Raw genomic sequence first — 14,203 nt, 5'->3', positions numbered from 1 at the left:
CCCCCACCCATCTCCATAACATGCTCTTAAAGTGTGGTTCCACCCTAAAGTGGAACTTCCGCTGATCGGAACCCTCCCCCCCCTCCGGTGTCACAATTGGCACCTTTCAGGGGGGAGGGGGGTGGAGATACCTGTCAAAGACAGGTATTTACACCCACTTCTGGGCATAGACTCCCACGGGAGTCTATGCCTCTTCCTGTCCCGGCGCGCTGTCTGCTGGGACACACACGGGTCCCAGTGACAGCGCGGACAATTCCTATTGCGCTGCGCGACTCACGCATGCGCAGTAGGGAACCGGGAAGTGAAGCTGCTTTGCTTCACTTCCTGATTCTCTCACCTAGAATGGTGGTGGCAGCAGCCAAGAGCCGAGCGATCGATCGGCCTCGGCTGCCGGCATCGCTGGACCCCGGGACAGGTGAGTGTCCATTTATTAAAAGCTGCAGTATTTATATATTATTATATTATAATGTTTTTTAACGCAGTGCAGTCCCACTTTAAGGCTGGGTTCACACTATAGCGATGCGGGAACGCCGCGAATCCGCAGCGTTTTCCCGCATCGCATGCCTCCCGCCGGCAGTTCACACTGCCCTATGCGGACTGCTGGGAGTGTCAATGAAATGTTAATGACACCCCCAGATCCGTCCGCATATCGCAGTGCGATCTGCACACTCACACAGGAATCGGATCGCATGGTGTGAACCCCCATGCGATCCGATTCTGCTGCGGACCAAAAAAAGGGTCCTGTGCGAGTTTGCTGCGGGAGCGATGCGAATTCAGCCATACTATCTGTATGGCTGAACTCGCATCGCTACGGAGATCGGATGTGATTTGCACTGCAGTGCGGTGCGAATCACATCCGGATCTCCCCCCGCAGCAGTGTGAACCCAGCCTTAAGGGACATTTTTTGTTTATTTTTTGACCCCAGATCTCATATTTGAGGTCCTGTCTTTTGGCTTTTTTTCTATTACACTGTTCTTTTAAAAATAAAATAAAAATTGTGTCACTTTTATTCCTATTACAAAGAATATAAACATTACATTCCTGGTAATAGGAATAAATGTGACACCATTTCTTTTTTTTTTAAAGAACAGTGTAAAAATAAAAAATAAAAAGGTAAAATAAATAAGAATTATTTTTTTTTTTTAAATGCCCCCCGTCCCGCCGAGCTCGAGTGCAGAAGCAAACGCATACGTGAGTAGAGCCCGCATATGAAAACGGTGTTCAAACCACAGATGTGAGGTATCGCCACGATCAGTAGAGTGAGAGCAATAATTCTAGCCCTAGACATCCTCTGTAACTCAAAAGATGCAACCTGTACAATTTTTTAAACGTCACCTATGGAGATTTTTAAGGGTAAAAGTTTGTCGCCATTCCAGGAGCGGGCGCAATTTTGAAGCGTAACATGTTGGGTATCAATTTACTCGGCGTAACATTATCTGTCACAATATAACAAAAAAAAATTGAGCTAACTTTACTGTTGTCTTATTTTTTAATTCAAAAAAAGTGTCTTTTTTCCCCCAAAAAATTGCACTTGTAAGACCGCTGCGCAAATACGGTGTGACAGAAAGTATTGCAACGACCGCCATTTTATTCTCTAGGGTGTTAGAAAAAAAAAAGCATAATGTTTTGGGGTTCTAAGTAATTTTCCAGCAAAAAAACGGAAAATTTATATCAAATACTTACCGTAATTTTCCTTTCCTGATGGACTCCATGGCAGCCTATGTATGGGTTAACCCCGCCTCTCCTACCTCATAGGACCCCACTCCCATAAATCTTTGCTTCTAGTCAGAGACCACGTTCCGTAACTTAGCCTACTCCAGCAATGGGAGGGAACTCCTGCTGCCATGGAGTCCATCAGGAAAGGGAAATTACGGTAAGTATTTGATATAAATTTTCAGTTTTCCTGACAGACTCCATGGCAGCCTACGTATGGGAAATGACTAGCCATACACACCCGGGTGGGAAATTGCTGGTTAAAGAAAAGAAGGTTTAATTGGCACCGTCAACAGATAAGACATTCAAACCAAAATTAACCGAAGACAAGGAAGCCGACTCTACACAATAGTGTGTCATAAAGGTATTAATCGACGACCATGAGGCCGCTTTACAGATCACTTCCGGGGAAACATGACAGGAAGCTGCCCACGATGTAGAAACGCTCCTGGTAGAATGAGCAGTAACCGCTTCTGGGGGAGCCAGACCCTTAGCCTTATACGCCCTTTGGATGGCTTGGACAATCCAAGATGCTATAGTTCTTGAAGAAGCACGTGAACCTCTATTCTTCCCATAAAAGTAGATGAATAAGTGGTCAGAATTCCGGAAAGGAGCTGTGGCTTCTAGGTATTGCTTTAAGACTTCCCCAACATCTAGAGCAGGGGTCTCAAACTGGAGGCCCTCCAGCTGTTGCAAAACTACAAGTCCCATCATGCATCTGCCTGAGGGAGTCATGCTTGTAACTGTCAGCCTTGCAATGCCTCATGGGACTTGTAGTTTCGCAACAGCTGGAGGGCCACCAGTTTGAGACCCCTGATCTAGAGGATGAATATTGGAGTCTTCATCTGCCTGGAAAATTGGAAGGACAATTTCCTGATTTTCGTGAAAAACGGTTGTTACTTTCGGATTTGATCCTAACATAGGAATCAAGACTGCCCGATCTGGGAAAAAAGTGAGGAATGGCTCCTTGCAACCTAGGGAACTAATCTCAGAGACCCTTTTGGCCGATGTTATGGCCACTAGAAAAGCAGTCTTAAGAGAGAGATCCTTAATAGATGCTTGTCCCATATGCATTTCTGAGAAAAAATCCAAAACAAAAGGAAGATCCCATTTTGGAAACCTCGGCTTTCTCTGAGGTCTGAGTCTTCTTGCCCCTTTGAAGAACTGCCTAGTGAGAGGATGCTTGGCCCATGAGACACCTGAAAATGCAGAGATCGCAGAGACCTGAACCCGCAAGGAACTTACAGATAGGGACAAGTCTAGACCCTTTTGTAGAAAGCCAATAACATCCCGGATCTTCGGATCTCTACATGAGCCATTGGATGTAGACACATAGTCCGCAAATTTTGCCCAAATCCTCTGATAAACTTTGTTGGTACCTGGTCTTCTGGCATTTAGCAGAGTAGAAATGGCTGTGTCAGGACAGCCTAATGCTTCCAGCCTTTCCCTTTCAAAAACAAGACCATCAGATGGAGCTGAGATGGGCAAGGGTGATAAGTTAAGAAAAAAGGAGGGAGAACTGCGCAATCCCCAATACTTCTATTGGGATATAAGCTACCCAGAAAAAACTTCATAAAGCTTGGATCTGGGAGCTACATGTGACAAAATATATGTGTATAACCTACAAAACATATACAATGACCCTTATAAACTCTAAACATAATACGCGATGCTAGGTGTTGTGATACCAAGCATTCAAAAAAGGAAACATGTGAAATTGAAACCAATATAGCTATACATAGTGAAAAAATTAAAACAACATGAATGTGTCAATATTGAAAAGTCCTTTATAAGTCCAAAGTGAAAACACCACGTGTTGATGAAGGAGGTCCAATCCAAACCCTATAAGTTGGCGTGAGACCAGACACGGTGTACCTCCACCAAACAGATAACCCTAGCCCCTTACCAGATGCCCCAGCAAGGAGCGCTTATCAGGTCAGAAGATAGATCAATCCTAAGCGATCCCAATGGAACTCTCTACCGTAGACCAGATTAGGGGATACGCCAGCCTTGAATCGTCCAAACCAGGGGGGAACACTTATGAAGCGGGACTCATATACATTTCATTGAAGAATCAAAAAGGTCCGCCATAAAAAGAAAAAATACTCCAAATAGTGTAAAAACGTTTAATAAAACCACGGAAATAAAAGAAATGCACTTACAAACGTAAGGAAGCAAGAGGGCAAATCGTCAAAATTGGGTAGGCGTCGGCCGATCGCGAGCCCAAACGAGATCCCTTCAGGTACCAATTCAGTTGAGGCAGAAAAAGCGTGTCACGCCACCCAACGCGTTTCGTGAAAGAGTCACATCGTCTGGGGTGATAAGTTGTTCCCTGTGACAAGAGGTCCGGTCTGAGAGGGAGCGGAACTGGATCCTGGTAGCTGAGTTGTAGTAAGAGAGGGAACCATGGTCTGTTGGGCCAGTATGGAGCAACCGCTACTACTTCGACTTCTTCCCATCTGAGCCTGGACAGAAATCGGAGAATGACTGGAACCGGGGGAAAAGCATAAGCCTTGTGGAACCTCCACTGGACCGTCAGTGCATCCACTCCGAAGGCCTGGGAACAACGACACCTCGTGTAATACTTCTCCAGCTTGAAGTTGCACGGGGAGGCAAACAGGTCCACCTCTGGTAGAACTCCCAGAGACAGAACCCAGTTGAACACCTCGATGTGGAGAGACCACTCGTTGTTGTCCAGGGAAAACCTTGATAGAAAGTCCGCCTTGACATTTTGAATTCCCGGAAGATAGACTGCCGTTAGATTCAACAGATTTGACTGGGCCCAAGCCATGATTGGCCTTACTTCCCTCAACAAGGAAAGACTGCGGGTGCCCCCTTGTCTTTTGATGTAAGAAACAGCCGTCGTATTGTCCATCCTTAGAAGGACTGAGGATCCTGATGTCAGGTGGAGAAAAGCCTGTAAAGCACGGAAGGCGGCCCTGAGTTCCAGCACATTTGAGACTACCTTCTGGGATGGGAAGTCCCACATGCCTTGGGCTACTTCCAATAAGCATAGAGCACCCCAAACTCTGCTGCTGGCGTCCGTTGTCACTGTTACCCAGGAGACCAGGGCTATTGAATATCAATTCAGAAGGTTCTTCTGCTGTAACCACCAAGGAAGACTCTCCCTCATTGAAGGGGTTATTCGAACCAGATTATCTCAGGAGTTCGGATCCCACTGTTGGAGAAAACCCTTCTGAAAGGGTCGCATTTTCCATTGCGCCCATTTCACCATTGGAGCCGTGGCCACCATGGTACCTATTATCATCAGACACTGTGAGGCCCTGAGAAGGGGAGATGACATTGCAAGATAGATTCTGTCACAAATCACCGGAATCTTCTCTAGAGGTAAGGAGATTGTACTCTTTACGGTGTTGAATCGGGCTCCAAGAAACGTTAAGGACTGAGTTGGGATTAGATGACTTTTCTCCCTGTTCAATAGCCACCCGAATTCCATCAGGGTAGAAATGACCTGATCTCGATGTGACAAGAGATGGTCTCTGTTTTGAGAGAGTAAGAGCAGATCATCCAAGTAATGGTGCAATCGAAACCCTTTGACCCGGATTAGAGCCACGATAGCCAGTAAGAGCTTGGAAAACACTCGAGGCAATGTTGTAAGCCCGAATGGGAGACATGTAAACTGAAGGTGTGTTTGACCCACTGCAAAACAGAGATACTTCTGAAACTCCCTTGCGATAGGAACATGAAAGTAAGCGTCTTTCAGGTGTATGGAAATAAGACAATCGCCTGGTTGAATCGTCTGGCGTATTGTTAGCAATGTCTCCATCTTGAACCTTTCTTTCTTTATAAATGTGTTCAGGTGTGTCAGATCGATAACCGGCCTCCAGGAACCACTCTTTTGGAGGACCATGAAAAGAGGGGAGTAAATCCCTTTGAACCTTTCCTCGGTTGGAACCCGAATGGCGGCTCCTTGGGCCAACAGGGATTCTGTATAAGACAGGAGAATTTGTCCCTTTTCTTCTGAGTATGGCAGAACTGTCGGAACAAACCGGTGTATGGGCGGGCTGCTGAAGACCCAGGAATGGCCTGCTGACACTGTTTTGATTGTCCAATAGTCTTTGACTGAGGCTGCCCAGACGTGCTGGAAAAGGAGTAACCGGGCCCCAACCCGCTCCGCCTGGACAGGCTCTATATCAAAAAGACTTGGAAGGCTCCCGTCCCCCAGATGTAGCTGACTTTGAGGACTTTTGGCCAGAGGGCTGATTTCTCCTCCAATTTTTTCTAAATTCGCGACCAGGCCTGTAGCGACGGGCATCTCTAGCGCATTCTGGGTCTGACCTATATTGAGATCTCCTCTGGCCCAGGAGACGGCGATCCTGGGGTAAGAACCCTGACTTACCACCTGTAGCGCGTGTAATGGCAGAATCCAATTTGTTCCTAAAAAGGGAAGATCCCTCAAAGAGAATTCTGCACCATGCCTGTCTGGAGGCAGGATCAGCAACCCAGGGGCGAAGCCACAAGGCACGTTTGGCCGTAACAGAGGAAAGCATAACACGTGCTACAAGGCGAATAATATCAAGGGACGCCTCCCCCAGGAAAACCGAAGCGAGTCTCAGCTCATGTATTGGTGATCTCCTGACCAAATCTTCGGACATACTGCCCAGGGTTGCACCAGTCTCATCCGTCCAGGCCTCCATAGCTTTTGATAACGCTGCCAGGGCTAAGGCTGGTTTACAAGCCATACCTGCTGTTATATAAATACGTTTCAAGTCCGTATCAATCTTTCTTTCTAGGCCATCCCTGAAGGACACAGTATCTTCCAGAGGAAGTGTAACATGTCTCACTAGCCTCATCAAGGCTGCATCAATGAGAGGGGCCGACTCTAGATGTTTCACCTCATTGCTCTTAAATGGGTACATTTTTGAAATTTTTGAAATCAAGGAGTTTTTCCTCTCAACTTTACTCCATTCGTCCATGATAATTTTGCCAAGTTCACCCATGAAGGGGAAGTTTGGGCGTTCCTTTTTGAGAAGTATTTCCTCTGTTTAGAGGGAGCTTCTACAGGATCTTCCCATCTCAATGTCTCCTTGACCGCCCTGACCAACTGCGGAACTAAGTCAAAACCGGCACCAGGTTCCAAACCTTCAGTCTCACTGTCGGAAGAACCGGAAAATGAGGGACTATGACGAGAGGGACCAGGAACCTCTGTATCCGAAATATCAGTGGCTAGAGCCGTACCGGAGGGAGGGATAAACAGTTGATCAGAATCTGCTTTATTCAGTGATTCCTGAACTACTCTCCTGACCAGCGCTTCCACTTGCTGGTCCCCAGCACCTCTTTCCTTCATGGCTCTTCCATAACATAGTTCGCAGAGGGATTTACCCTCTGGGACCTGAGCATTACATCCCCAGCAGGCTCTTCTCTCTGAGCGGTTGGCATGGCAGTGAGAATGGCGACCAGACTCAGACTTAGACCTTTCTTTACGGTGTCTGGATGGTGACCTAATATGTCTAGAACTTGAGATGGAATGGTGATGTTGCGACCTAGACTGGTTCGAATCTTTATGTGCTGATAACTGAGGTTCAGACCTGGAAGGGCTGGAAAGAAAAACATGCAAAACAAAGTCATCCTGATCAGGGCAGGACTTAGGGTGGTGGGGGCCCCTGGGCTTGAGTCACTTTCGGGCCCTACCGTCTATACATTACTGTATTTATCAGCTTACAACCCGCGCCAGCGTATAACACGCACAGCAAGTTTAGTAGGGAATTTTAAGGAAAAAAACTTTTAGGAGGGAAGTTTAAGGGAAAAAAAAACTTACATTTAAATGCCCATCAATGCAGCCTTGTCAGTGTCATTTGCAGCCTTGTCATTGCAGTCTTGACGTTTAAAAATAGCGCCACCAAGATACAGAGTCCTATGTATCTTGGCAGCTCTCGGGGTTCTCGGGTTCTCTCGGGGGCTCTCGCCAGCTCTCGACGGCTCTTGCCGGCTCTCGGGTTCTCTCGGGGGCTCTCGCCGGCTCTTGGGTTCTCTTGACGGCTCTCAGGTCCTCTCACAGTCCCGAGCGGAGCCGAGAGTAGCCTAGAGTACTGGTCTCGGCTCACAGTCATTCCCAGTCCCTGTGTTATGTCCATCATAGGGCGGGACTGTGAGCGGAGCCGAGCCGAGTACACTTGGCTATGTATCTCTGCGGGGCCCCCCATTGGACGGGGCCCATGGGCTTGAGCCCAGTCAAGCCCAATGGTAAGTCCTGCCCTGATCCTGATCCTAACCCAAGCAATACAGGCAGAATGAAAAGAAAAGATGAATTCCTACCTGCGGCATAAGGGTTGGCCACTGGGGGGCGGCGATACGTCCATAGCAGCAGACTCAAACAGATAGGTAGTAAAAACAAATACAGTGCTTGCAGAGTATAATAAAACAGGGTAGAGCCAACTGACCATGAGAAAAAAGGAAGACATACCTTGAGAAAACAGAGAGCAGACACCAGGATCACAGCCTGAGCTCAAAAGCATCCCAATCAAATAGCTGTCTCTGACAGCTATTTGAATCTGCCGCAGAGTGATGACGTCATCGCGCCCACAGCGTACTTGCGCCGAGACTGACGCCGCCGCCATCTTGCCCCGACCGCGCCTGCGCAAACCAAGCCTCGATCTCAATCGAGACTCGGCAGCTGCGCAGATCGAAGCAGGAAGCAGCGAGTTGGAACGCAGGAGCGTCCCAGCGCCATGACCAGGAAGACCACCAGACAGAAAAACGGTACAAACACACAAAAACTGCTGCCATAGAGATAAAATGTGTATACATTACCAGTCCCGCACAACACCTGATCCGACCTGGTACTGGGAGCTTGAAGTACTCATAGTGCACCTGGGGCATCATAAATGGGGGGGGCCTCCCGCTAATAGCAAGGACGTTTGGCCAAATTTGCCGCTTGCCAGCCAATGGCCGGTTAGTAAGCTCTTCATGGCATCGCATCAAAATCGCCCGTGCCCACCCTGCTAATAGCTGGGAAATTGGGCTCCAGAAAGAACCGCCATCCTGAAAATTCGCGCACAAACCAGCCGGCCTGGATCCAAACTTCATAAGGTAAAACCTTGGTCCTAGGAGGAGAACAAAAAAGGAACGTGGTCTCTGACTAGAAGCAAAGATTTATGGGAGTGGGGTCCTATGAGGTAGGAGAGGCGGGGTTAACCCATACGTAGGCTGCCATGGAGTCTGTCAGGAAAAATGTTTTTAACCACTTCCCACCCGGCCAATGCATATATACGGCCGGGTGGGAGCCGTCTACTCCTAATAGGACGTTCAGGAACGTCCTTCAGGAGTAGCGGGATCGCGCGCGCGCCCGTGCAGCGGCGCGATCCCGATGCGCCCGTGTCACCCGGACACGGCACATCTCAGATCGGCAGGAGGGCTCTGTGATTGGCCCTCCTGATCACATGACGGCCGTGTCCAATCACGGCCGTCATGTGATGTAAACAAACAGCCGGTTGCTAGGCAATCGGCTCTCCTCTCCTCACACGGAAGTCACCGCTGAGGAGAGGAGAGCAGAACGCTGCAGCCGGCTGATGATCAGTGAGTATGAGCTGCTTTTTACAGCTTTTTACTCACTGATCATCAGTGTAGTGTAAACACACAACACACCACACAGTACAAACACAGTCCCCACACATGTCCCCAAAACACACATGTCCCCAAAACATACATGTCCCCAAATAATAAAAACATGTCCCCCACATATGTCCCACTAAAATCACATGTCCCAATGATTATCTGCACACATATGTACGTGATCACCTGCACACATATGTACATGATCATTTGCGTACATATGTCCGTGATCACACAAACCAATTATTATACACTTAACGGAATTTTTTTTACCAAAAACATGTAGCAGAATACATTTTGGCTTAAATTTATGACAAAATTTGATTTTATTGGATTTCTTTTCAAATAGAAAAAAGAAAATATTGTTTTTTTCCCAAATTTCCGCTTTTTTTGCACTTATATCGCAAAAAAAAAAAAACGGAGTCGTGAATAAATACCACCAAAATAAAGCTCTATTTGTGCGAACAAAATGATAACAATTTCATTTGGGTACAGTGTAGCATGACCGCGCAATTGTCACTGAAAGCGCTAGAGCAATGAAAGCTGAAAATTGGGCTGGGAAGGAAGGGGGCGAAAGTGCCCTGTATTGTAGTGGTTAACTTGTAAACAACAAAAAAAAGAGGCTCGGTCCTTAAGTGGCTAGAGTGCCATGGATTATAAATAAATGTCAGTTTTTGCTCCATTAAAAACAAAACAAAACAAAAAAAATTTCACCTTTTTTTTTACCTTTTTTGATCTTTTCCGGACATTTTTCCTCCACTTCCTGTCTACATCCGTCAATTCTTCAGACTTGTCTCTTGATAGTGATGACGGTGGAGAAGGCTTGAGCAGTGTGTTGGCACGGCCGCTTGTAGACATGAGCAGAACGATTCCATTTCGAAACGTTATTTACATAAATTCGTTAAATTAAATTTGTTTCATTTATTTCATTTGTTTTCGGAATTCGTTTAATTTATTCAATTCGATTAAAGTTTTCCGAATTCGGTCGAATTGAACTTCAGATAATTAAAATCGATTCAAATTGCATTTTAAATTGAATGTATTCTTTTTGAAATGTAATATTTGGAAGATGGTTATATTCTTTCTGTTTCATTCTATTCTATTGATTTTTCTATGCTATGCGTTTAGTTTCTGTTCTTTTCTTTTCTATTATGTTCTATTCTATTCAAAATTCCAATTTCGGAAAGTGGTTATATTGTTATATTGTTATATTCTGTTGTTAATTTTATTATATTCTATTATTTTTTTCTATTCTATTCCTTTCTATTCTATTCAAATGTATTCTATTTGAAAATCACATTTCAGAAGATAGTTATATTCTTTCTATTATATAATATTATATTCAAAATTTGAATTTATTCTATTTGAAATTTGAATTTCATAAGATAGATATATTCTATTATATTGTATTATATATTTTTCTATTCTATTCAAATTTTAATTTATTCTATTTGGAATTTGAATTTCATAAGATAGTTATATTCTTTCCATTATATTATATTCTGATCTTTTCTATTCTATTCAAATTTGAATTTATTCTATTTAAAATTAGAATTTCAGAAAATGGTTATATTCTCTTCAGTTCTATTCTATTGTTAATTCTATTATATTCTATTCTTTTTTTCTATTCTAGTCTTTTCTATTCTATTCCAATGTATTCTATTTGAAATTCAAATTTCAGAAGATAGTTATATTCTATTATATTCTATTATATTCTTTTCTATTCTATTCGAATTTGAATGTATTTTATTTGAAATTTGAATTTCATAAAATAGTTATATTTTATTCTATTCTATTCTTTTCTATTCTATTAAAATTAATAATTTATTCTATTTGGAATTTGAATTTCATAAGATAGTTATATTCTATAATATTATATTTTTTTCTATTCTATTCACATTTTAATTTATTCTATTTGGAATTAGAATTTTATAATATAGTTATATTCTTTCTATTATATTCTATTGAAATTTTAATTTATTCTATTTGCAATTTGAATTATAAGAGTTATATTCTATTTTTTTCATCTATTCTATTCTAATATTTTCTTTTCTATTCTATTCCTTTATTTTCTATTCTATTTTATTCTCCTCAGAAAATCTAATTTGATTTGAAAATGATTCGAATTAGGAAACTATTTGAATTTCATTTGAAAAAAAAAAAATGTTGCTTATAACAGTAGAATTCTCTATTATAAGCAATCATGGTGTTTAAAAAAAAAAAAACATGATCACCTCCCCAGAATAGTACAGTGCTACTATTGCTCTGGCCACAGTTTGTAAAAAATAATTAAAGAAAAATTAAAAAATATATATTATTATTTTATTTTTTTACATAAATGTCACCAGTCACTGTTCGTGATCACCACCACACCAGTCATATGATAAAGCTGTACTGCACTGGTGACCGTATGTAAAAAAAAAAAAAAAAAAAAAAAATTGTGAACAAAAAAAAATGTATTTCTTTTTTCCCCCCAAAAAATGTGATCACCTCCCCAGAATAGTACAGTGCTACTATGGTGACTGTATTGCTCTGGCCAGAGTTTGTAAAAAAATGATTAAAGAAAAAAATGTAAAACAATATTATTATTTTATTTTTCCACAAAAAATTGTGCCAAAAAAAATTACAACTTTAAAAAAAACTTGCCATGCCCTATGGATGACCTTGTCCCAGCACTGCTTATAACAGCAATCATAGTGTGTAAAAATAAAATAAAAAATCATACTGTGTAAAATAAAATTGTGATCACCTCCCCAGAATAGTACATTGCTTGTTGTGATTTGTCACAGTAATCACATGGTACAGACAAGGCCATTCACAGCTAATCACAATAGTAAACACTGAATGAATGCATTTCATTCAGAAAAATTGTTGCTTATAACAGTGAAATTCTTTATTATAAGCAATCATAGCGTGTAAAAAAAAATCATAGCGTGTAAAAAAAAAAAAATCATAGCGTGTAAAAAAATAAAATTGTGATCACCTCCCCAGAATAGTACAGTGCTACTATGGTGACTGTATTTCTCTGGCCACAGTTTGTAAAAAAAATTAACTAAAAGAAAAAAAAATTAAAAAAATTATTATTATTTTATTTAAATTTTTTACATAATGTCACCAGTCACTGTTCGTGGTCACCGCCACACCAGTTATATGATAAAGCTGTACTGCACTGGTGACAGTATGTAAAAAAAAAAAGAAAAAAAAAATTGTGAAAAAATAATTAATTTCTTCTTTTTCCCCAAAAAAACTGTGCCAAAAAATTACAACTTTAAAAAAACTTGCCATGCCCTGGGCACTGGATGACCTTGTCCTAGCACTGCTTATAACAGTGAAATTCACTATTATAAGCAATCATAATGTTTAAAAAAAAAAAAAAAAATCATACTGTGTAAAAAAAAAAAATCGTGATCACCTCCCCAGAATAGTGCAGTGCTACTATGGTAACTGTATTTCTCTGGCCACAGTTTGTAAAAAAAATTAACTAAAAGAAAAAAAAATTAAAAAAATTATTATTTTATTTTCATTTTTTACATAATGTCACCAGTCACTGTTCGTGGTCACCGCCACACCAGTTATATGATAAAGCTGTACTGCACTGGTGACAGTATGTAAAAAAAAAAAAAAAAAAAAAAATTGTGAAAAAATAATTAATTTCTTCTTTTTCCCCCAAAAAATTGTGCCAAAAAATTACAACTTTAAAAAAACTTGCCATGCCCTGGGCACTGGATGACCTTGTCCTAGCACTGCTTATAACAGTGAAATTCACTATTATAAGCAATCATAATGTTTAAAAAAAATAACTAAAATCATACTGTGTAAAAAAAATAAAAAATCGTGATCACCTCCCCAGAATAGTGCAGTGCTACTATGGTGACTGTATTGCTCTGGCCACAGTTTGTAAAAAAATTTTTAAAAAAAATTGAATAAAAGAAATTAAAATATAAAAATAATATATTATTTTTATTTATTTATTTATTTTTACATACTGTCACTGTTGATGATCACCGCCACGCCAGTTATATGAAGACGCTGTACAGGACTGGTGACAGTATGTAAAAAAAATAAAAAATAGATTGTGAAGAAAAAAAAAAAAAAACATTTAATTTCTTCTTTTTCCTCCAAAAAATTGTGTCAAAAAAATTACAACTTAAAAAAAAAAACTTGCCATGTTCTTCATACATACCTCAGACTACTGTCTACTTTCCAAAAAGGGGTAATTTGGGGGGGTATTTAAGGGGTAATTTGGGGGGGGTATTTGTACTGTCCTGGCGTTTTTCGGGCCTCAAGAAATGAGAACGGCCGTCAGCCATCAGGATTGATCAATTTTCAGATATAAACCATAGTTTGTAAACTCTGTAACCTTCCTACAGACTACATAATATCCACTGATTTCCGTAATTTTTACTAAAGAAATGTAGCAGAATACACTTTGGCCTAAACTTATAAAGAAAGATTATTTATTAGCAAAATTTTATAACAGAAACTAAGAATTATTATTTTTTTTTTTGTTTATTTAGCAAAAAAATAAAAAATCCAGTGGTGATTAAATACCACTAAAAGAAAGTTCTATTTGTGTGAGAACAATTGAAATATTTTCATATGGGTACAGTGTTGCATGACCGAGCAATTGTCATTCAAAGTATGACAGCGCTGAAAGCTAAATATTTGGACTAGGCAGGAAGGGGGTGAAAGTGCCCGGTATTGAAGTGGTTAAAGAAACTCGTGGCTCTTCAGCTGTATTTTGGGAGGAGCGCTGGCATATGTAGTACTCTATACTATGGGGACCCATTAGGGGCTCCAGCCACCCCCCAGCCCCCCCTTCCCGACGCCACTTGTACATACCATCAATAAATAAGTCATCCCCTGAAAATAAGCCCTAATGTGTTTTTTGTAGACAAAATTAATATAAGATCCGGTC

The sequence above is a fragment of the Lithobates pipiens genome, unplaced genomic scaffold (genome assembly GCF_037356315.1).
Source record: "Lithobates pipiens isolate NorthernLeopardFrog02 unplaced genomic scaffold, aLitPip1_a1.2 Scaffold_16, whole genome shotgun sequence".
In the NCBI taxonomy this organism is placed as follows: domain Eukaryota; kingdom Metazoa; phylum Chordata; class Amphibia; order Anura; family Ranidae; genus Lithobates; species Lithobates pipiens.
Note: the sequence above shows the minus strand (reverse complement) of the source record.